Below are 23563 nucleotides of genomic sequence, written 5' to 3'. Positions count from 1 at the left end.
CCGACTGGAATCTGCACGGCAAGAGTAACCATTCTTGACAGGACTTACCCTGCCGCCTTCGTTATCCTCCAACAGTGTTCACGAGAAGCCATTCTCGGTATGGACTTCCTGAACCAACACGGCGCAATCATCGACCTGAAGTCGAAGTCAATAACGCTGTCGGCCGATAAAGCGATACTGCCGGAGAGCCCTCGTAGTCACCACGCCTTGATTGTGCTCGAAGATCAAGTGAGCATCCCGCCTAGCTCCAGCATTGTTATTTCGGTCAGCACCGAAACACCCGCTGACGTAGAAGGCGTCATTGAAGGCGACCAATGTCTACTGCTAGACCGTGAAATTTGCGTCGCAAGAAGGATTGCTCGAATGCATGGAGGGAAAACGGAAGTGTTGCTGACAAACTTCAGCCAGGCGTTCAAGCACATCAACAAGGGCACGACGATTGCGTACATCGACGACATTCTGGAAACCAGTAATGCGTTTGTCCTCTCGGATTCCGCCGCATCTATCCCGACGACCATGGTTCACGAACCAGACTACGACATTAATCCAAGTCTCCCCGTGATTAAGCAACAGCAGCTCAGAAGTCTGCTCCGACGATACAAAGACTGCATTTCGACGTCATCGAGGATTCGACAAACGCCAGTCGCAAAGCATCGCCTAATAATCGAAGAGTGCACTCGACCACTTCGCCAGAGCCCTTGCCGAGTTTCGACGCGAGAACGTGACGCTATTACGCAACAAGTCGACGAAATGCTCCGCGAGGACATCATCCAGCCGTCGAAAAGCCCGTGGGCGTCTCCAGTTGTTTTAGTGAAGAAAAAGGACGGAACGCTACGTTTATGCGTTCATTATCGTCGCCTGAACAAGACCCTCGCCGACATGCTAGCAATGTACGTCGACGTCGAGCACAAGACATGGGATGCGGTCCTGCCGTACGTTACATTCGCTTACAACACGGCGGTGCAAGAAACAAACAGCTCACGCCATTTAAGCTGGTTTATGGCAGGAATCCGACGACGACGCTCGACGCAATGCTGCCACACGTCACTGAGGAGGAAGATCTTGATGTCGCTACCTATCTCCAGCGCGCCGAAGAAGCCCGACAGGTCGCCCGCCTACGGATAAAAAACCAGTAGGGGACCGACAGCCGACACTACAACCTCCGTCGACGCTTCGTCGAGTACCAGCCCGGCAACCATGTTTGGCTATGGACCCCGATACGCCGACGAGGACTCAGTGAGAAACTACTGCGACGCTATTTCGGACCCTACAAGGTCATCCGACGTATTGGCGCACTGGACTATGAGGTCGTGCCAGACGGCATTTCGCATTCACGGCGGCGCCGCGCACGATCTGAAGTGGTCCACGTGGTGCGCCTTAAACACTTTTACGGACGCTGACGAACTTCCTTATTTTGTTGTTTTCTTTGGTACGAGTGCTTTTCATTGTTACTTTCGTTTGTTTGCAGCATCGGGTCGATGCTTTTTAAGAGGGGGGTAATGACACGTGCATTTATCTTTATCGGGCGACCACGTTTCGCCGCCTAACAAATGTTATCGCACTGTGCGGGACGCGCCTGGATGTATCCGAAGTTTCTGGAAAGTTATCGATGCCTCTATTCGCGGTCTGTTGTCGCCGAAGCTTATGTTATCGGATTTCATCACCTGACGTGAATGTTGTTGAGCTTTGTGGAAGGCACGCGGGTCCCAACGATTAGTCTGGAACATTCGACGATTGATGCATAAAAGCCGACGCGCTTGAGCAGTTGATCAGATTTCGACGATCGCCGACCGTGTTCGCCGCTATCGTTGTGCTATAAGTGTAGCCTGTTTTGTGGGCACAGGTTCGCCCAATAAAAGTTACTTTTGTCGTTCACAGTAATGCTACTGTGTTCTTCAACGTCACCATCACGTGACAATATCATGAGAAGCCAACAAACAAAAACACCAACGACAACATTGGGGACATTACTTGCACTTATTAATAAAAGTAAGGAAATGATAAATTAATGGCAATGAAAGTAGATGAATAAACAACTGGCCGATGGTGGGGAACGATCTCACGTCTTCGCAGCTCAAGTGGTTAGGGCATCGCACGCGTAATGCGAAGGCGTCGGATCATTCCCCACCTGCGGTAAAGAGTTTTTTCATCCACTTTCATTGTCATTAATTTAGCATTTCTTTAATTCAACTAGTAAGTACAAGTAATTCCATTATCTTGCCCTTGTTTATTGTTTGTTGGCTTCTCGACATAGGACTAATAACAATCAGCCGCGTCGGTTAACCCCGTTTCTTCAGAGTACTTTTTTGCCAAAGGAAAGTGGAATAACATACACAACTCCCACAGAGCAAGCCCCGAGCTGCCCCGTGTGTTTATGTTACAAATGACCTTGGACGCCTACTTAAGTCTACTGACGCTATTGTAAATCTTCTTTAATAAGTTTTAGCTGGAAAGACGACTGGAACACCATATTTCATGGGTGTATTTTTTTAACCATGCTCCATCTGATGTACATAAGGGATGCCTGCAAACTTTTTTACCGTTTTGATCTGTTTCTGGGGTGTTTACCCTTTTTTGTATTTTCTTCACTAGCTCTTCACATATTCATAAGACAATGGATTTTCTAAAACTGGCCTTCTCTAGACGATTGCGAAAAGCTGACATTGGCGAGGTGGTGGCATGACTTTCAAAGTGTGGAACCTAAACATGTCATAGCATGTTTAGGGTGTATCCAGCGTGCACAGCCTTCAGCGTTGACGTCACAGATTTATATTATTTCCTTCCGAGAAATCAGCTCATGAAGAAAATCAAAGAGTTGCGTTATGGATAACGATGAGTCCAAGTATAGGAATGAGAGTGGCGACACGGTACAGTCATTTCCATAACTCTTTTCTTTTTTATTTAAATTCCACGTTCCTTATCTCGAATAATGAATTTATGATTCAGAAGCAGGGGTCTGCATCGGCTCTTAGGTCGCATCAATTCTTAGCAAGATGTTACTCCGCCGTCAGTGTTGACAAAGAGCGGTCTAGAGCGTCTTGGCGAGAATAATTAAGCGCTTCGGATTTGTTGATGACTAATTGATAGTTAACCGCTGGCAAACAAGTTCCAAAGATATTGGCGTTATTCTCGCAGCCTTTGATAAAAAAGAATGGTTCTCGGATTCAGCTGCGACTGATAATAAAATTCAATTTTCGGATTTAGTTAGAATTAACAGCACAACACATTTGTCGGCAATGTAACCCAAGGAAAAGCAAACCGATCTTAAGCTATGCGTCGGCACACTCAAAACTAGCAAAAAGAGGCATTGCTACGACGTGTTTAGATTCTGCATTAGAATGTCATCTCACTACCTCGCCAATCTCAGCTTTTCGCAGCAGCTTAATAGTCTAGATATGGCCGGTTTTCCAAAATTCATTGTCGTATCATTATGTGAAGGGCTAGTGAAGAAAATAAAAAGGAAAGCACCCTATAAACAGACCGAAACGGTAAAAAAGTTTCCAATCATCCCTTATGTATATCTGATGGGGCATGGTTCAAAAAAGACAGCTATGAAATCTGGTGTTCAAGTCGTCTTTTCTGCTAAAATCTCATTAAACAAGACTTCAAAGATCGTCAGTAGACCTAAGCAGTCACACAAAGGAATTTGCCAAATCAAACACACGGGGCAGTTCGGGTATTACTCGGTTCGAGTGGTGTCGATTATTGCACTTTCATGTGGCAAAATGTACTTTGGGCAGACGGGACACTGCTTTAACATTCGCCTTAGGGAGCACCAGAGTGCGATCAGGAATTCAACAGGCTCTACTTTGGCCGCGCATTGTCGAAATTGTCCATGCAGCCTCTGTTCGAAAAAACCGAAACACTGTATAAAAACTGAAATAAAACCAACCGCGAAATTGTGGAAGCCCACTTCATGCATGTCAAATCAAACGTATGCGTCAGCCGGACTTCAATCTCTCTGTATGATTAAGAAACGAAGTTTTTAAATGGCAAGATAGGCTGACACCCTTTCACCACTTGTGCGCGTCTCTTCATCACATGATCCCATTCTCTGCGTATTTAATGAGTTGTTTGCAAAAAAAAAAGCAGTTGGTTTGCGCTCGTATCGTTCTCTTCCTTTTGTTCTTCGCCCGGCTTGCGCTGCCCACCCCCGGGAACACGTTCAGCCACCCACTCACCCAGCTTGCTGTGTTAGCTCGCTATCGCTCAAGGGTCGACTGCCTGTACCGGCGTGTAAATAGTGTCAACACAATGTGCAAATCTCCGTCCTGTTTTTGTACAGTGTTCACAACCTTAAATGGAAAGAATTTTGATACAAGTATAACGCCTTGTTTCATTCCCAGGTTCAACTGCCTTCGCAACCGCGGCTTTATTCCGAATTAAAATTGTACGCTTCGACTACTCCATGGTTAGAAAGCGCCTACGGAGGAAGTTGACGTCGTACTTCTATGTATTTCGGCGGAAAATGCCTGCGTTCAAACTAAAAAAGCTAAGCTCAATTACGGCCTAATTTAACAACTAATTAACGGTTTAATGCAATTATAAGTAACGTAACAAACTACAGTAAGAAAACCAACTCAACCAATAAACTAATTGCACAATAATGACGAATAACACCCAAACGAAAGTATATAAATTAAAGACCCAACAAAACTAATCGAACTAACATAGCTAACAAACTCATTAACTCCGTTATCTAATGAACGAACAAACTTAACTAATAACCTACCTAGATGTAATAACTAAGAAAATATAATTAACTTCCTAGCTAATGAACAAACAACACACAGAACTAGCTACCGAAATATATCTGACTTATCCAACTGACTAGACAAAGCGCTAATAAGACAGCCGAACGAAACAGTTTCTGCAACGAAAGCTAGGCGGTGGAGGAGGCGATGTCAATCATAAAACAGTGCCGTTCATAATTTGAACACAAACGGATCGCACATTAAATTATTTTGCCAGCAGTTTCCGTTGCATGCTCATTTACAAGCGTGCCGAAGTAACTGTGGGGCAGGCGCCTTTCCTCGTGAAAGATTTGCACGATCGCGCAGGCCGGCCATCTGGCGCGGCAGATTGTTCACCTTCTAGTTACGCCAGCGCTTCTGATACCACGTTCGGTCCCCATGTGAAACTGTCAGGGAAGTTTCATGACCACACGAGTAGTATTGAAGGACGCTGCCTATATATTAGCCGACGTCTTTGCGGCCCGAGGAATTAGGTTCTGAAGCCCCTGACAGTGAAGCTAGGAGCAGTATCCATCACTATCGGTCAACCCAAAAACTCATCCACCACCACGTGCTTCCCTTCCATGACTGAACTTCACAAACGTCAACATAAGTGTTTCTCTTGGCAGTCATGTGAATACCTACCTGGCACAGTCCTCTGGAAGTCATGCACCAAATATCCTGTTATTAGTGGCCAACAAGTTCATGAACGGAGAAATGTCGCGACGCGAAGACGCCAAAGCACGAACAAAGGCTCTTGATGTCGATGCGCCACAAGCCTCCACAGGCGTGGGCAACCGTAGCTACCCGAGTACTCCTGAGTATGAAACCTATGGAAAGATAGCGAATATGAAAATTTATTCGATGTTTGTTTGCCCATCAGTGTTGCCCGGCAAGTATATGCCCGGGAAAAGGCTGTTTGACATGGCGTGATTTTCAGTCAGCACACGGCGAAGTCATTCGCTCAGCGACCGCCGCGACGTCATGGGCTCTTCCCGACTGGATTCCAAATAGTTGGTCGCGCCGTCGCTGACTCGCAGCGATCGGCACGATGTGGGAGGGGCAATGTGTGTGATGAAACAAAGCGCCGTCAAAATAAGCGCTTTCCTGTTTTAACGCGCTGTGGTAGCTCTGTGGAGCAATGTCGCGCGCCAGTTTTAGTTATGTTTTAATAGGGCGTACTCACCAGGCGTTTGCGGCTTAGAAGCTTCATAAAAATTTTTCTTCTCTTCTGCTTACAAAATTAGTTTAAAAGGAGAAAATGCGCGCTAACCACTTCGGGAGAAGGACGCCGCTTCAACATAAGGCCCGTACCCACTTGATCGCCGCCGTCGTCAACCTCTTCATTGCTACAAATTGCGCCAGCTGATCAAAGCAAATATTCATCCAGGAAACAACGTCGTGGCTTCCATAGTAACAAAGAAACTAGACTGTACTAAACGGAACCACGCCACCAACGCCGCACAAGCCGCGCGCTATACTTGCGTTGTTGTGAAGCGCCTCACTCACCGCATCTGCAAGCTGTCGTAAAGTCTCAACTCTTTCAAACGTTAAAAAATGGTGTACCGGTTATATTATCGAATAATAGGAAAATTCGAATATCTGACTAGTTTCCACGTTGTTTTTATTGCACTATGCAGGCATGGATACTTCGTGAGCAGGAGGCAACCTTGCGCATCGCTGCGACGGAAATCCCGCCGCCGCAGACGCATATGAAAGTTGTCAGCGAAAATAGTCCTGCGACGTGCGCGGCAGGACGATTTTTCTCGCCCCAATAGCGCCATGTGAAAGAGCCTAAAGGAAAGACATTACCACGCGACACTGAATATGCTGTTGATCCACTTGACACTATTGTGAGAAAGCTTTATTGCATACGGATCATAATGCATGTAAAAGTTGAAGATTGATAGCGTAGGTGACGTTGAGTCTTGAATGTTTTCACAGAGCACACATACTTAAGAAAAAGAAGAGGCAGAGTGAAATTCTGTCTGTCTCTTGTCTAAGTATGTGAGTGTTGTGTACATATTTAAGATAGTATATCGGAAGCTCAGGACCGCGCAATATTTCCAAACTTGAGTCTTATCGGGTTCTGTGTAGATTTGGCGATGCTGTTGCTGTTGGCGGCACATCTCGTTGTTGTTGTTGACTCAACAAATGGCTCCCACCCACTAGCGATCCTCTTATTCCTCGCATTGTGCTGCTGGTCCTTTTATAAAGCGAGCCCCTTCTCTCGACATTCCAATCGCTGCTGTGATGGTCTTAACCTGCGCTTGACTTCTTGAAACATGGCCTCTGCGCATATCGGCCGGCACCGCCGCGTATGGCACGTGCTCTGCTTGCTTTCCTATGCGACCGACAAAAATGCAGCTGCTGGACTGAAGAGGTTTCGTGCAGAGCCGTGATAGTGTAAACGTTGCAGTCGTCCATAGCCAGAAGAGAGCGCTTGGAGCTGGCGTCTCAACAGCATGCTGATCACATATGCAGAAAGGGCATGTAAACACGCGCCACCGAAATGGCTCAGAAGCGTTCACTCAGCGTTGAGGACACCAAGGCCAACAGGAAGCGCCGGGCGAAGCAGGATCATCTTCGCTACACAGTGAAACGTGATGCAGACCGCGAGTGTTTGTATACAACGTATACACACAATTTTATAATGATTAATGGACTTACGTAAAGCCCCATAATTAAATAAATGTTTAACTCTCGTGCCACGAGGCGATGCGCCGTGTGAGGCAGTAATAATGGTCAACTCTCAGATATTATAAATGACGCACAACAACGCTTTAAGTAAACACGTCTCCCTGCATGTTCTGTTGACTACGCTGACAAACAGCAATGGTGCACGCAAGATAACGTTTAATATCAACTCACCATTCTTGTATTGGACTAAACGTTGAAGAAATTACACAATGGCCTCTAACATCACGGCTTATTGTCGTCAATCAAAGCAAGCAACATACAAAGCTTCGCTTACATGGACTCCCACAGTTCGTGTCATGTGCACATTTCTTTACATGCATGTATGCTGGCCCTCCTGCTTGGGCCCTGCTTTTTTGCCAGCAGTATTGTTATACAGGTAAATAATCGTTTTAAAACGCAGCGCATAGGTGCCCGTTCCTGCGTTCAGCCTCGGCGTGCCTGAGTGTCCCTCTTAACTGGCCGAATGAGCACAGCGAAGCATAAAAAAATCGAAAGCGGAGCGCAGTGGGTGATGTAAAACGGCGATAGCGAAGAGAGAACGAGCCGGAAAGCGGAGGTGGATGCTTTGGAGGTAGCGTGAGAAGTAAAGTGTAGTTGCGCGCAAGACGGGCTTTGCGACGACGATGGCTACGAGATGGCGCCAGCGTAATCCGTGGTAGACATATGGAAACAATGCGCCGCATGAGGGGAGGTATGTGTGAAAATAAATTGTGTCCACGCGTCATCCACGTGCAGCATCTCGCGATCTCCCAGTTAGGCGTACATCCGCGCGCACTTCGCCCCGTTTCCAACGTGCCGCACAAGAGAGATTGTCCGCCTAAGATATCGCGGTACGAAAGCACGCATAGAGCTTCGCTGAAATTTCGCATGGGAGATCGATCCCCAGTGAATTTTATTTCATTGAACATCATCATCATCAGCCTGTTTTCCTGCCGATGTAGGATGAAGGCCTGCCCCAGCGTTCTCCAATCACTTCCGCGTTGTTCTAGCTGATTCCAACCTTTGGCTGCAAATTTCATAATTTCATCATTCCACCTAATTTTCTACCGCCCATGACGGCGCTTGCCCTCCCTTGGCACCCCTTCAATATATCTATTGGGCCACCGGTTATCTGTCCCATGCATTTAGTTTCCATTACTTGTGCGTTAATCAAGCGACGCAGCTCACCTTAAATGCCTCCTTGACTGCTGCGCTGTCAGCAACGACCACGTCTTCATTCACGGTAGTATTGACCTGCAAAATATAGCAAACAGAGTGGCAAGGCGCTGTGAATGGTTAAAATTCACCGGCAACGTGATACAAGACCGCCTAGTAGACCCCGTTTCATATAGTTTAGGCGTAGAGAAGACGCTATGGAAATTTTCACTATCGAAACGGGAGCTTGTGCTTCACAAAACGCTCGCAAAGAGAAATGTTTTTCGTAAAAATCTTCACGATTATCCCGCACTGGAAGTGACATGTCATTTATACTGCAGTGAACTAGCGCACGGTTTGTCTGCTTCCCTTGATTTCATACCATTACCGTTTATTAGGCAACAGGTCCCGCACGTCTGCTAGCCACAGAGCTAGTTAATATATTCTGTTAGCTGCTTCATGTACCGTGCCCACGCCACTGTGCGGTCGTGGTAATCTTTCAATGCGAAGTGTTCTCAGAATCACGCCGGTTTTCGGTGTCTCATTGTCAGCGCTTAACAAGCAAAGCCCCGTTGCGTTCTGTCCCCGCTCATAGAAGAAGCGGATTGGGGATACCCAGCTAAAGGCACAGATATAAAATTTGGAGGACGCTTAAGCTTTGCCTTTAAGAGTTGAATGGCAGAGCATTCGAAGACATCTGACTGATTTTCATGCTTCCCGGCAACTGCAGCTTATGTAACCATGGGCCCTATAACGTAAAACTATTCCAATATGTTTCTATTCCAAACTCCTGACGTCAAATTTCCGTAACCACCGACGCAAGCACCGGGCGGTCACCCACAGGGTTATCTGTACAGACCAATCAAACACTATCCTCGTTCATAGGAGGTCACTTTTGTTTGCTTGAAAAACGAATAACATTGCCTACATTGAGCGGCTTGTCGTATCTAATTGGCTTACAAGAGGCGAAGGGAACGCTCAAGTGGAGAGGGATCCGCTGGGGCAGAGCCTGTGCACTGAAAATCGATAACTGGATAAATAGGGTGGTGCCGGTGTCTGCGATTGGTCGGCTTTCCCTTACTTAGCTTGTGGTGGCGGGTCGAAAATCGTGGCGGCATGCAACGGAAGGTTATAAGAATGACGCTAAAACTGACCCTCAGCAAAGAAGAGTTGGCAGAATGAGGCGGTAAACGTGCCGAAAGTGCTCGAAAACGTTACACGGCCACGCAAAAAGTTTTATTATACGCAAATACACGCATGCTCTCCGGCACGTGCGAGTAGCCAGCGTCTCCGCGATCGGCGGTAGCGATCTTTTATTCCTTTCGGAACGGGGCAGCCTGCGGCTATTCCGAACAAAATTCAGTTTTGTTCGGCATATTAATGCATCTTTATCGCGTACACGTCACTCTGACGCGGTGTGTTTGTGCGGTTTTGTGACGTCGCGTGACAGGCAGGTGAAGTGGGTGGAGCCCGAAAACGTTTTACCAATAGTCGAGGGCTAATGGCGAAAAGGGGTCGAATCAAAAATAACTGTTTTTCTTTTTTCTGTGAAATCGTGCATAATCAGTGTGTACAAATCATATCAGATGGGGAGCTATTGCGGTTTTCGTGAGGTCGCGTGACAGACAGGTGAAGTGGGGGTGGTCGAAAAACGTTTTCGACCAATCGTGGAGGGCTGATAGCAGAATTGGAATAGAAAAGTTTGGAATAGTTTTACGTTATAGCGCCCCATAACGTTTCCCGCGAAACACTGGAGGCAAAAGCTATGCATGAAGGCGAGCTTTCGGGCAGATATGGGACATCCTACATCGCTCGATCTCCTGTTATTGTTTCATAATTTTAATATTTTTGTATGCGAATAGCTAACATAAAAGATATGCGCTGTCGGTGTTTCTATTCATTACGTTTGTTTTTGGACTGGTGCCCTCAAATATCCCAGGAATATGTTGTAAAGAATGAAAGACAAGGTATGAGCAACATCGGCGGTAGAAGAGAGATTGGCCATGCATCTTTCGGAATTTGGTTCGGAATTGCTTTTGCCGAAGCGACTTCCGTCAGCGGAGGCCGGACGCGGGACGCCGGACGCCATGTTTTCTGCAACACGGGGCCTTTAACGCCATCGCGTAAATACGGCGTCATGCGGGAGAGATCCACGCATGGCCCAGTCGCACTACGTGGGAGAAAAACACTCTTTAAACCTGGAATAAATAAATAAATAAACAAATCTTGTATTCAACGCACCGGAAGCGCCATTTCGGACGAGTGCTGCGGAAATAGCGTTTCTAACTGTAGACCCCTCCCTACCTCAGCGGCTGCGACCAACCGCTTCATAGCACGTTACGCAGAAGCAGCGACTACTGCAATTTTTCGTCGAAATTGCGCCAAGAACAACTGCAAGAGCGATTTCGCGGTTTGTTTTCAAAAATGGCTTCGGTCGCTCAAGAACGCGTTTATACTATACGTACTTTTTTTTATAAACATTGGCACATCAAGCCTTGAACAGTGCTACTAATTGGGTGGAGCCGTGCTGTGGGAACGCGGTACGTACCATCAGCAAAAACACGCAAACACCCACAGACAAATGACTATACAAATGTTTTTAGCAGACGATGAGGAATTGTTGGCTCAGTACTCTTTCAGTATTGTCTCAACCAATATGGAACTTACCCAAATAAAGCTAAACAATAGTATTTTGAGCCTCTAACAATATAAAGTTATTGACTAAATGCTATTTAGTTATTGTCAAATAATACAGAATAGTATTGAGCATTATTTAGCAGCAATTACAATAAATATAGAAGTGAAAATCCCGCGCACGTATATGTGTGCGTGTAGTGCACATATATATTGTTTTATTGAACACTTAATAAACATACATATATATATATATATATATATATATATATATATATATATATATATAGTCCTTGGTGCAGTGTATGTTGGTATCTCAGTACGATCTTTTAGGGTGAAAGCAACCAGTCAACCGGCAGAAAGGACGTTCCGCATCCCCCGCAAAGGGCTCTACGAGTGGTGGCGCTGGCTAACACTCCCAGGGTTCTACTAGGAAACATAAATACCCAAGAAAGTGGATGGCGAAACGGAGACACGGTAGGTCAATTGGCTGAGCAGCATGCGCGAATTGCGAAGCTTGTGGGATCGTGCCCCTCCTGGGGCAAGTTGTTTTTTCATTCACATTTATTTCCATTTATTTATTATGTCTTTATTTCATTTACGAACCATAAGTACCCTATGTTGTCCTTAATGTCTGTATTCGTTGGCTTCTTATGCTATGACTGATAAAAATCGGGCCCCTAGGTTAACCCACTTTCCTCTCGTTTATATGTTTATATAAATATATATATATATATATATATATATATATATATATATATATATATATATATATATATATATTGTAAGCAAGAAGACGTGCGCCGTGCAGGGCTCCGCAGCCGCATGGCCAATGCTACTGAAGTGGGGCTCGGGCTAGACGCTGTTCCTGGTGTGACTGGCTAAGACAACGCTGTTGCGTCTTCTTGTCCGTGTCCATCGTGCCGTCCACAGCTGTGTCGGGCTTCTTTGCCATAATTGGTGGAGGTGTGCTGGGTCTCCTGTCATCCTGGAATTGCGCAGCCGGACTCTCCCTGCCATCATGACCACCGCAAGCGCCACGAGCTTACCACCACCTGCTCCCCAGTCCTCCGTAAGCCTCGGCACACTCCGTTAGCGGGAGCATCCCATCTACAGCGGCACTGACGACCACGACGTTGATGACTGGCTACCATCATACGAATTCGTCAGTCTGAACAACAAACGGGATGACATCACGAAATTGGCCACCGTTCCTTTTTACCTCACCGGAATTGCCCACTTGTGGTTTCGGAACCACGAAAGCGAAGTCCCAAGCTGGACGATGTTCAAGACAAAGTTCAGCGAGGTCATCGGCCGCCCTGCTGTTCAAAAGCTTCGTGCCGAGCAGCGTCTGCAGTCGCGCTCTCAGCAGCATGGCGAGACCTTTACCAGCTACATCGAAGATGTCATCGATCTCTGTAAACGCGTCGAGGCATCCATGACTGAGGGCCACAATATCAAGCATATAATGAAGGGTATCGACGAGGACGCATTTCAGATGCTCATTTCAAAGCGGCCCTCTACTGTCGCACTAGTTATTGAACTGTGCCAAAGCTATGACGAGCTCCGCAGTCAAAGCATCCTCACTCGCCGTCCTGTTCCCCATCAGGAATCGTTGTCCGGCTTGACCTTCCTTATTGAAGATTCCACCCTCCTCTCGCAGATCAATGCTTTCGTCCAGGAAGAAGTAGTTCGCCAGCTCTCCCTCATCTCCAACCAGCCGGAGTCAAGTTCGTCCCTTAGTCCGACCCTACGACATGTTATAGAAGAGCAAGTGTCCGAGGTCCTTCCTCTGGAACGGGCGCCTCAACTCACCGCCCCATTGACTCACGCCGACGCCGTCGCACGACCACGACCACCGACCTTCCGGGCTCCGCATCCGATGCCCAGCCCTGTTTTTACCCCCGCGCCGCCACGATCTTCAGCCCATCGAGTAATTAATCCCTGGCGCACGCCGGACAATCGGCCCATCTGCTATTCGTGCGGTATTCCCGGTCGCATTGCACGCCTGTGCCGCCGCCGTCCACTTCATCCACGTGACGACCCACGCACAGCCGCGTACGACAATCCGTTGCCTTACGCTCCTGATCGCGATTTACCCCTTCCCGCCCAAGCTTTCGCCAAGTTTCTGACCGCCGTTCTCCTTCTCGTCGTTGCTCGCCCTCCCCGATGCGTTGACGTCCCTCTCCTGCTGACACGGACAACTAAATGGCGCAGTTCCTGAGGCAAGAACTGCGTCATCGCCGCAACGCTTAAGCCCTCTTCTTTCGCCGCCTAACGTTATTGATGTCGCTGTTGAAGGTGTCTCTGTGCTTGCCCTTATTGACACAGGTGCCGCCACATCTGTAATTGCCGAAAAACTTTGCCGCTCAATACGAGAAGCCACGACGCCTTTCTTCGGTCCTTTACTCCGCACAGCCACAGCACAGCACGTCCAGCCGGTGGCTGCGTGCACCGCCAGACTTGAAATTCAAGGAGTGCTCTACACAGTCGAGTTCGTCGTTGTGCCCCACTGTTCCCACGATATTATTTTAGGTTGGGACTTTTTCTCCCGTCACCAAGCTGTTACTGATTGCTCCCGTGCAGAAGTCGCCTTCTCTTCGCTTGTCAATGCCATATCTGATGACGTTTCGCTTTCCTGCACCAAGTTGTCCCTCACTGACGACATCCATATACCTCCGCACGCATTCGTTCTGGCACCTGTATCCTGTTCCTTTGCCTCTGACTCTACCGTAATCCTCACGCCTTGTACTGCTTTCGTTCACCGCCACCTCTCACAACTCCCAACTGCGCTGCTTAGCTTTCAAGCTGGTGCTACTCACCTTCCTATACACAGCCACTTCCCATACCCGATTGCGTTGCTTCGCGGTGAATCTCGCGGCACTGTGGAGCCTTACCACACTATTACCACGTCGGAACTTCCTGTTGGATCATCAGAGGTCAACACCCTCTACTGTAGTCCCGTACCTGCCACATCGCCTGAAGGAGTTTTCAGCCACGTCATCGACAACGCCTTAAGCCCCACGCAACGCCATGACCTTCTCCGCTTCCTCGAGAAATTTGGCCCTGCTTTTGACAGCCGTAGCATTTATGTGGGCCGAACGACGACTGTATGTCACCGTTTTGACACCGGTTCTCCTTCACCGCTACGGCAGCGACCCTACCGCGTCTCTTCGACAGAACAACGCGTCATTGATGAGCAAGTAGGTGACATGCTAAAGCGTGGTGTCATTAAACCGTCCGACTGCCCATGGGCATCGCCAGTTGTTTTAGTTAAAAAGAAGGATGGCTCGATCCGCTTTTGCGTGGATTACCGTCGCTAAAACAAAATAACCCGAAAGGATGTTTATCCATTGCCGCGGATCGACGATGCTCTCGACAGCTTACAAGGTGCAGAGTTCTTTTCCTCCCTCGATCTACGCTCTGGTTATTGGCAGGTGCTTATGGCTGCAGAAGATAAGACTAAAGCTGCTTTCATCAGACCAAATGGCTTATACAAATTTCATGTGATGCCATTCGGACTTTGCAGCGCGCCCGCGAATTTTGAGCGGATAATGGACCCTATTCTTCAGGGCCTCAAATGGAACGCGTGCTTGTGTTATTTGGATGATGTAGTAGTGTTCGCACAAGATTTTCCTGCTCACCTTCATCGCTTGGAGCAGGTATTGCGCTGTCTCAGTGACGCTGGCCTCCAACTAACACTGAAAAAAATGTCCCTTTGGGGCTCGCAAGCTGACAATTCTCGGACATGTCGTGTCTAAGGACGGCGTTCTCTCTGATGCCGCTATGCTCCGTGCTGTTAAATAATTCCCGAGGCCAACCTCTCTAAAAGACTTGCGCCGTTTCATTGGCCTCTGCTCGTACTTCCGCCGGTTTATTTGAAATTTCGCTTCGATTATGGCACCTCCGACAGAGCTTTTTCGGGGAGACCACAATCGTTCCGCGTGATCCCCGACTTGCGATGATGCCTTCGCGGCGCTAAGCCGCCTGCTCACAACACCATCGATACTGCGCCATTTCGATCCAACTGCTCCCACGGCAATCCATACGGATGCTAGCGGTGTTGGTCTTGGCGCTGTGCTCGGCCAGCGAAAGCCCGGCTGCCAAGAATATGTTGTTGCTTACGCGAGCCGCACTATGACGAAATCTGAACCGAACTATTCCGTCAGGGAAAAAGAATGTCCTGTGATCATCTGGGCCATCACAAAATTTCGCCCATACCTGTACGGTCGGTCCTTCGATGTCGTTACCAATCACCACGCGCTTTGCTGGTTGTCGTCTCTCAAGGATCCCTGCGGCCGCCTAGCCTGGTGGGCACTGAGGCTCCAAGAGTACGTTATCCGGGTTGTCTACCGCTCAGGCAAGAAGCACGCCGATGTCGATGCTCTTTCGCGCTCGCCTGACCACGCCGACATTGTCAGTGTGTCCGTCCTAGACGACCCACTTCTCCCATTCGCTTCTGTCGACATGGCTTTGGAGCAGCGCAAGGACTCCTGGATTTCACCTTTGATAGATTACATCTCTAATTCACCTACACGCCCACCATCCCGAGCGTTACTTCGCACCGAGAAGCTTCGCACTTCGCCATCCGCGACGGAATTGTCTATAGCCGTAACTACAGTTCCGACGGCCGCAAATGGCTGCTTGTAATACCTCGGCAGCTCCGCATTGATGTATGCGCCGCTTTCCACGCCGACCCTCAGTGCGCGCACACTCGTCTCTTCAAGACCTACACCAGACTACGTCATAGGTTTTATAGGCGTCGTATGTACAGATTTGTGCAAAAGTACATTCGCTCTTGCACAGAATGTCAACGCCGGATGCCTGATCATTGCCGCCCTTCTGGACCAATGCAACCTTTGCCGTGCCCTTCGCGACCCTTTGATCAGGTTATGATAGACCTCTACTGGCCTCTGCCATACACAGCTGCTGACAATTGCTGGGTCATTGTAGCTGTAGACCATCTCACGAGGTAAGCAGAAACGGCCGCTCTGCCAGCCGCGACGGCTCGTGACGCTGCCTCCTTCCTCCGTCAACGCTTCGTTCTACGTCACGGCGCTCCCCGCGAACTCCTGAGCGACCGTGGCCGCGTCTTTCTCGCCGATGTCATTCAAGAACTACTCGCTGAATGCCGCATTATTCATCGCTGTACCACCGCATATCAACCGCAGACAAACGAATTGACAGAACGCTTTAACCGACCTCTTGGCGACATGCTTTCGATATATGTCGCCTACACCCACACCAACTGGGACCTCATCCTTCGTTATGTCACGTGGGCCTACAATACGGCACCCCAGTCAACGACGGGCTTTTCTCTCTTCTTTCTTCTATATGGTCGTGAACCATCCTTTCCTATTGACACTATTCTTCCTTACCGTCCGGACTTATCAGAAGGTACACCTATTTCCGAAGCCGCCCAGTATGCAGATGATTGCCGGCAACTAGCTCGCTCCCTTACAACGCAAGAACAAGCCCTACAGCAATTTCGTCATGACGACGGGCGACCCCACCACCAGTTTTCGCCTGACGCGCTCGTTTGGTTGTGGGTTCCTCCTACTTCGACACCAGGCGTCTCCTCCAAATTTGTATCCTGATACCATGGGCCCTACCGGGTTATACAGCAAACTTCTGCGGTGAACTACGTCATCGAACCTCTGACGCCCCCTACGGACCTGCGTCGCCGAGGCCGCGAAACTGTGCACGTAGATCGGCTCCAGCCGTATCACGAGCCCTTCGCCCTCACGACGCCTTAGGCCTCCTGTGCGGCTCCGTCTTCAGCGAGGGGGGAAGTTGCAAGGAAGAAGAAGTGCGCCATGCAGATCTCCGCAGCCGGATCGGCAATGCTAGTGAAGTGGGGCTCGGGCTAGACGCTGCTACTGGTGTGACTGGCTAAGCCTTCGCTGTTGCTTCTTCTTGTCCGCGTCCATCGTGCCGTCCGCAGCCGTGTCTGACTTCCTTGCCATAATATATATATATATATATGTGTGTGTGTGTGTGTGTGTGTGTGTGTGTGGGTGGGTCTGGAGTATTTTGTGGGAAAACGCTCATAGAGGATGAGAACTTAGAGAAACAGACTAAACGGCTCTGAGCAATACGAAACCTCCCCGTCATCTTGTTCACCTTGTTCAACCGCGTCGAGTAATCGAGTGCCACTCCATGCTACGTTGCTGCGCGTGATCTATAGCACGACGTAAACAGTCGTCGGTGTTGCCTGCTGCCTGCAGGCCTTGTGCAGCCTATTGACATACCGTTGGGCCGATTCCACCGCATCGATCGTGACCCCTTCGGTCCATTGCCTACGTCTATCTAAGGCAATAATTGGGTCGCGGTTGCGACTGAGTACACCACTTTCCCGACTCATCGCGCCACTGAGTGGGCCAATTTTCTACTTGATGACGTTTTCTCCATCGTGGTGCCTACACACAACTGCTCACAGAACGAGTCCACCAATTCCTAGCCGCAAATCAAGGTGCTCACCGAGAGGCTCAACCAGGAATTTACCGATATACTGACGATGTACAATTATGACCGTCTTCTTGACTGGGCGGCACATTGTCATGCACAATATTCGCGTACGACGTCTCCCGTCACGACACCACCGGTTTTTCAATATTTTTACCTACTACTTCGCCACCACCCAGCATGGCCTTTCAGAACGCTACTACCTTCTGTTATCCAGGGAAAACACGGAGAAAGGGGAAGACGGAAATGCAAGACGACGAGCAGAACCAGAAGAAGGTGAAAGCGGGAGCCGACGTTTCCACAAGTGGACTTGTCTTTTTAAGGTCTTTTTTCAAGCCTTGAAAAACACAAGTCCCTTGGTCAAAACGTTGGCTACCGCTTTTACCTTGCTCTCGTTTTTGTCATCAGCTGCAGGTACGCATCATAGCACATACTTTTTTTTACTTTATTCATTTCAACATACTGCCGCCCCGAAGGGCAATCGCAGGACTGCAGAAATACAATACATGGAAACGCATACAAAAGCACTGAATATCAATGATTAGTAATAAACAATAGAAATTTATCTAGTGGTAAAAATCTTGCATAACCAGGCAGAGCATTCAAGAATTCTATAGAACGGACAAAAAAAAAAGACAGTATTTGAGCGCAAGCTATAGCTGGCGCACATCTCCGACGCGGCTTACTCATATACATGTAAAACGCAAAAACGCTTTTCTAAGATAACCATTGGACCGATTTCAATGAAAAAAAAGTTTGTTATATTTTATAGAGAAAGTTATATTCCAGTTACTGTTGCAAGCGGAATTTCCATTCAGGGCCTGAAGATTGTTAAAAAGCTTTTCAAAAATTTGATAGTCTGAAAAAAATAAAAGGAAGAAGTTTACAAATTCAGAGCTCTGCATCAAGAACAGATATCGCCGTGCTGCAAACAGAATCCATTAGATCATTGAATACAGACAAATCCGACACGTCATTTTATACCTTATGAGAAGTTGCTCCTTTGTTTACAAGAAACAAAAACTGCAAAAGCTGTATTTCCTACTTGTGACGGGGATGTCGCAAGTATAGAAAGACTGTATTTACAATATATATACAGGATGAGTCAGAGTAGTTAAGATGGCTGACCACCAACAAAAGCAGCCGCCTGCGTCTCCGAACTTCTTCCTCTCCCTTTGTTCATCCTTCCATATCAGGGCCCCCGGGTGGCGAAGCGCCGTCTCGGCGCATGGTAGGCGAAGAACTGCGAGCGAAGTATGGCTTGAGCCGCGAAACGTGCACGACGTCAACAGGCGTCTGACTTCAGGATGCATCAAAATGTAGCAGCGAAATTTCGTAATTTACGTCGTTAACTTGGCGTACGACTTCATAAGGCCCTGTGTAGCGAGAGAGATGCTTCTGGGAGAGGCCAACGCGACTATATGGCGACCAGAGGAGCACCCAAGCACCTAGCGCGAACTAAACATGGCGATGGCAGCGGTCGTAATACTCGTTTCACATATGTTGCGAGGCTAATAAACGAGATCGGGCGACTTGACGCGCCATGTGAGCGCGATCGACGACTTCACGAGCGTACTCAGTTGCAACACACGGAACAGAAGGCAGGATGGTGTAAAACGGCAATGTGGGGTCGCGACCATACAAGAGATAGAAGGGTGAATATCCTGCGCTGTCATGTCGGCCCGAGTTATGCGCGATGGTCACGTAAGCTAGCGTGGCGTCCTATTCGCGATGATCGTTGGAGACGTACATCGACAGCATCCCTGTGATTGTTCGATTGAGACTTTCCGTAAGACCGGCCGCTTGTGAGTTGTAGGTAGTGGACAGCTTGTGCTCAGTGGCACAAGAGCGGAGCAGGTCGTCGAAACTCGACATAAGAACCGGCGGTCGTGGTTTTTGAGTAACTGACGAGGTGCACCGTGGTGGTGAATGACGTCGTAGGGCAGAAACTCGGTGACTTCTGTTGCGCAACTAGTCCACAACGCCTTTGTTATCGCGCAGCGTGTCGTGTAATCACTAGCGACGGCGATCCACTTATTCTCTCTAGTCGTCGTCGAAAAAGGACCAACCAGGTCAAGGCCTACGTGAAAGTCAAAGAACAGTTCCGAGGGAACTTCAATTGGATGGAGTCGTTCGACAGGTGCCAGGGGAGGTTTCTTCCGGCGCTGATAATATTCGCACATTACGACATAACGACGCACAGAGCGGTAGAGACCCGGCCAGGAGAACTGGGTTGTACGCGGTCATATGTACAAAAAACCCCAAGGTGTCCCACCGTCGCTGCATCGGGAAGTTGTTCGAGAACGACGCATCGCAGATGACAGGAAGGACAAGGAGCAACTTGGGGCCGTTAGGGTGGATATTGTGGCAGTAGAGGGTGCCGTCGTGCAGCACGAACATGCGAACCGTGCTGCCGGTGCTGCCAGATTGCACTCCGGCGATGATGGACTGCAAGGATGCGTCGCGTTGTTGTTCAGCGCGCATGTCGGTCATGTCAGCCAAAGCCATCACGCAGGTCACCAGATCATGCGCAAAGGATCAGGGGGATCGACAGGGTGAGGCGAGAGGCAGTCAGCGTCCTTGTGCAGACGTCCAGACTTATAGCTCACAACAAATAAAAAATCCTGGCGCTGCAAAGCCCAACGACCGAGCCGTCCTTTGGTGTCCCGAAAGGAAGACAGCCAGCAGAGGGCGTGGTGAGCTGTGACGACCAAGAACGTGCGGCCGTACAAATATGGCCGGAACTTGGCGACAGCCCAAATTAAAGCGAAGCACTCCCGCTCGCTGAGGAGTAATTTCTGTCGGCAGATGACAGCAGGCAGCTGGCATAAGCTATCGCGCACTCGGTACCATTCTGCTGTTAGACGAGAAAAGCGTCGATGCTGTGGCCGCTTGCGTCTGTGTGGACTTCGGTTGGTGCAGATGGATCAAAGTGGGCAAGTATGGGAGGGGTGGTCAGAAACGTGATGAGAGCGGCGAATGCGTGAGCATGCTCCGGGCCCAATGAAAATGGGGTGTTCTTCTTTAGAACATCTGTCAAAGGCCGAGCAACGTAGGCGAATTTTTTGACGAGACGGTGAAAGTAAGAACACCAGCCGACGAAGCAGTCCAAGTCAGAAGCAGAACTTTGCACAGGGAAACTGCGTAGGGCGCGAACTTTTTCCGCAACTGGTGCGACACCGGATGCGTCAATCTGACGGCGCCCGAATTGACACTTCGTGGAGTTCAGTTGAAGGCCGGCTTTTCGGAAGACCGCAAGAATGGCAACGAGTCGAGTAAGGTGGCTGCCGAACGTGGAAGAAAAAACAATAACGTCGTCAAGGTAACAGAGACAGGTGGTGCATTTCTAGCCTCGCAAAAGAGAGTCCATCATATGTTCAAATGTCGAAGGAACATTGCATAGGCCAAATGGGATCACTTTTAACTAATATAAGCCATGCGGCGTGATGAAGGCCACCTCGTGGTCCATTTCATCAGCTGAAATCTGCCAGTACCCGGATCGAAGATTGATGGACGGGAAGTATTTAGCTCCATGAAAGTCCAAGGCGTTATCGATGCGGGGTAGTGGGTAGACGTGTTTTCGCATGATCTTGTTTAAGCGGCGATAATCGACGCAAAAACTCCAGGTACCATCTTTCTTTTCCACAAGGACGACAGGCGAAGCCCAAGGCCTGGCTGATGGCCCGATGACCTCATTGCGGAGCAGTTGGTCTACTTCTGATTGGATTACTCGAGGTTTGGCATGCGATGCCCGATAGGGACGCCGACGAATAGGATTCGTGTCTCCAGTGTTTATACGGTGGTGAACAACTGATGTTTGGCCTAAAGGCCTGTCGTCAAAATCAAGGATGTCACTGCAGGATTCAAGCAGGAAACGTATGTCCGTGGCCTGTGCAGAGGTGAGGTCAGGTGCAATCATTTTCGAGAAGTCATCCCTTAAGAAACTACTAGAGCTGTGAGCTGCAATTGGCGCTAATAAGCCACTCCCGGCATTGAGACTCGCAATGTCAAATTCGGAACCACAAAAAACGCTGGCCAAGAGCATGCCGGCCGGAAAATCTTGAAGGTAGTGGCTGAAATTCAGAAGAGGTGAAAAACCTTGAAGGTAGTGGCTGAAACTCAAAAGAGGTAGAACTACGTCGTTATTAGTAACCGTGACCTACGTATGCGCAACAACAATGTTCCGGTTCAAAAGCACGTCGATGATTGGGCGAAGCACATATTCACGGTCAGGAACATGTGGCTGGGCGGTCAAAGTGACGTAACTCTCTCGGGTGACAGACGCCCATCGTGAAGCGAGCACAAGTGCAGTGGGGCGGTGCTCAGAGCATCGGTGAGTTGGGGCAGTTCTAACTGAAGAACGCCGGTCGCGCAGTCGATGAGAGCCCAATGAGTGGATAAAAAGTCCAATGCAAGGGTAACGTCGTGAGGGCAGTTGTCGATCACAGCAAAGACAGCAGAAGTAGAGCCGCCGGCTATAATTATATGCTCAGTATACATTCCCAGAACAACCAGCACGCCACCATCGCCCACGCGAAGAACTCGGGCTGCTGCTGGGTTGAGGACCTTCTTGAAACATTTACGTAGGCTAGCACTTATCACAAAACGTAGGCTCCAGTGTCGACGAGTGCTTGAACAGGTACGCCGTCTATTTTAACGTCTATTACACTTCTCCTTCTGGACACAGGCAGAGGATTTGTTGTGGTAGTAGGCAATGGAGCACCACTTCCGGAGGCTGTATTTCTTAGTTTTCGGAAAGGCTGCGGCCAAACTCCACTGGGGACGAAATGGAACGTGGCTCCGGCGAACGGGAAGATGGACGACGTATGTGTGGTGAACGAGATTGGTGTCCGCACGGCGATGGTGAGCGGCTGTAGCATGTGTTTCTAGCAGAGTTATCGGCGCTGCTAGACTCGGTGGCGGTCGAAACATTCTGGACGTTTGTGTAAAAACAGCTCAGGTTGGTCGACGTGCGAGGAGTTGAGGGCTATGAGTTGCGACAGTATCGGGCGACATGACCGATGCGGCAACAAGTGAAACAGATCGGCTGGTAGTCCACAGTTGTCCACCCAGTCGGGTTGCGATAACGACGAGAGAAGCGTCGGGGTGGAGCGAAAATAGAAGAAGGGCGTTCGTTGGCTCTGGGGTTGGCGACAGCACTTGCAGAATGTAATCCAATGTTTTCAAGTTCCTGGTGAACGATGGCTTGTGCGAGAGGAACGGAAAAAAGTGGCAGCATTTGGGCTAAGCGAATAGAAAGGTGCAGGCGCCATCGCATCCAGTTCACGTCGAATGATTCGCACCACGTCCTCTGATGGCGATGCATGCTGCTGTACGGGTTGATCATCACACGTCGACGTTGCCGCAGTATTGGGAAGTCTGGCGAATGGGTGCAAGATGCGTCGGCTTTTGGCCTGTTCGAATTGTCGGCACTCTTTAATGATAGTATCATCCGTAATGCAGCTTTCGCACATGAGTAGATTAAAGACGTCGTGAGCAATGCCCTTAAGCCCGTGCCCGACTTTATCAGCTTCTGTCATGTCGTGATCGGTTTTACGACAAAGAGCCAGCACGTCCTGGATGTACGAGACATAGCACGGCGTGGGGGATGGGCACGGGAGGCTAGTTCCTGCTTTGCGCAATTTTACGGCCGGCTGGTTTGTCAAACAACTCTGTCAACTTCTGTTTGCATTGGTCCGAGCTGGTTAGCTCCTCTTCGTGGTTTTCGTACGACACTTTTGCCGTGCCTCAGAGGTATAACAACAGGTTAACTAGCATTAGCGTTGGGTCCCATCTGTTGATTCCGAACCCGCGTTCGTGCATAGCCACCCACTCTTTGACGTCGGCGCCATCGGTCCCGCAGAAAGTTCCAGGATCCTTGGGTTCCACAACCACAA

At 49.0% G+C, this 23563-nt stretch overlaps 1 pseudogene; it reads right to left on the bottom strand.

Moving 5' to 3' along the window:
* LOC142575027 (uncharacterized) overlaps positions 1 to 23563 on the bottom strand; it is a 98151-nt pseudogene that overhangs the window by 53586 nt on the left and 21002 nt on the right.

Source organism: Dermacentor variabilis, chromosome 3 (assembly GCF_050947875.1).
Source record: "Dermacentor variabilis isolate Ectoservices chromosome 3, ASM5094787v1, whole genome shotgun sequence".
Lineage (NCBI taxonomy): Eukaryota > Metazoa > Arthropoda > Arachnida > Ixodida > Ixodidae > Dermacentor > Dermacentor variabilis.
This window is presented reverse-complemented; position numbering and strand designations above follow the sequence as displayed.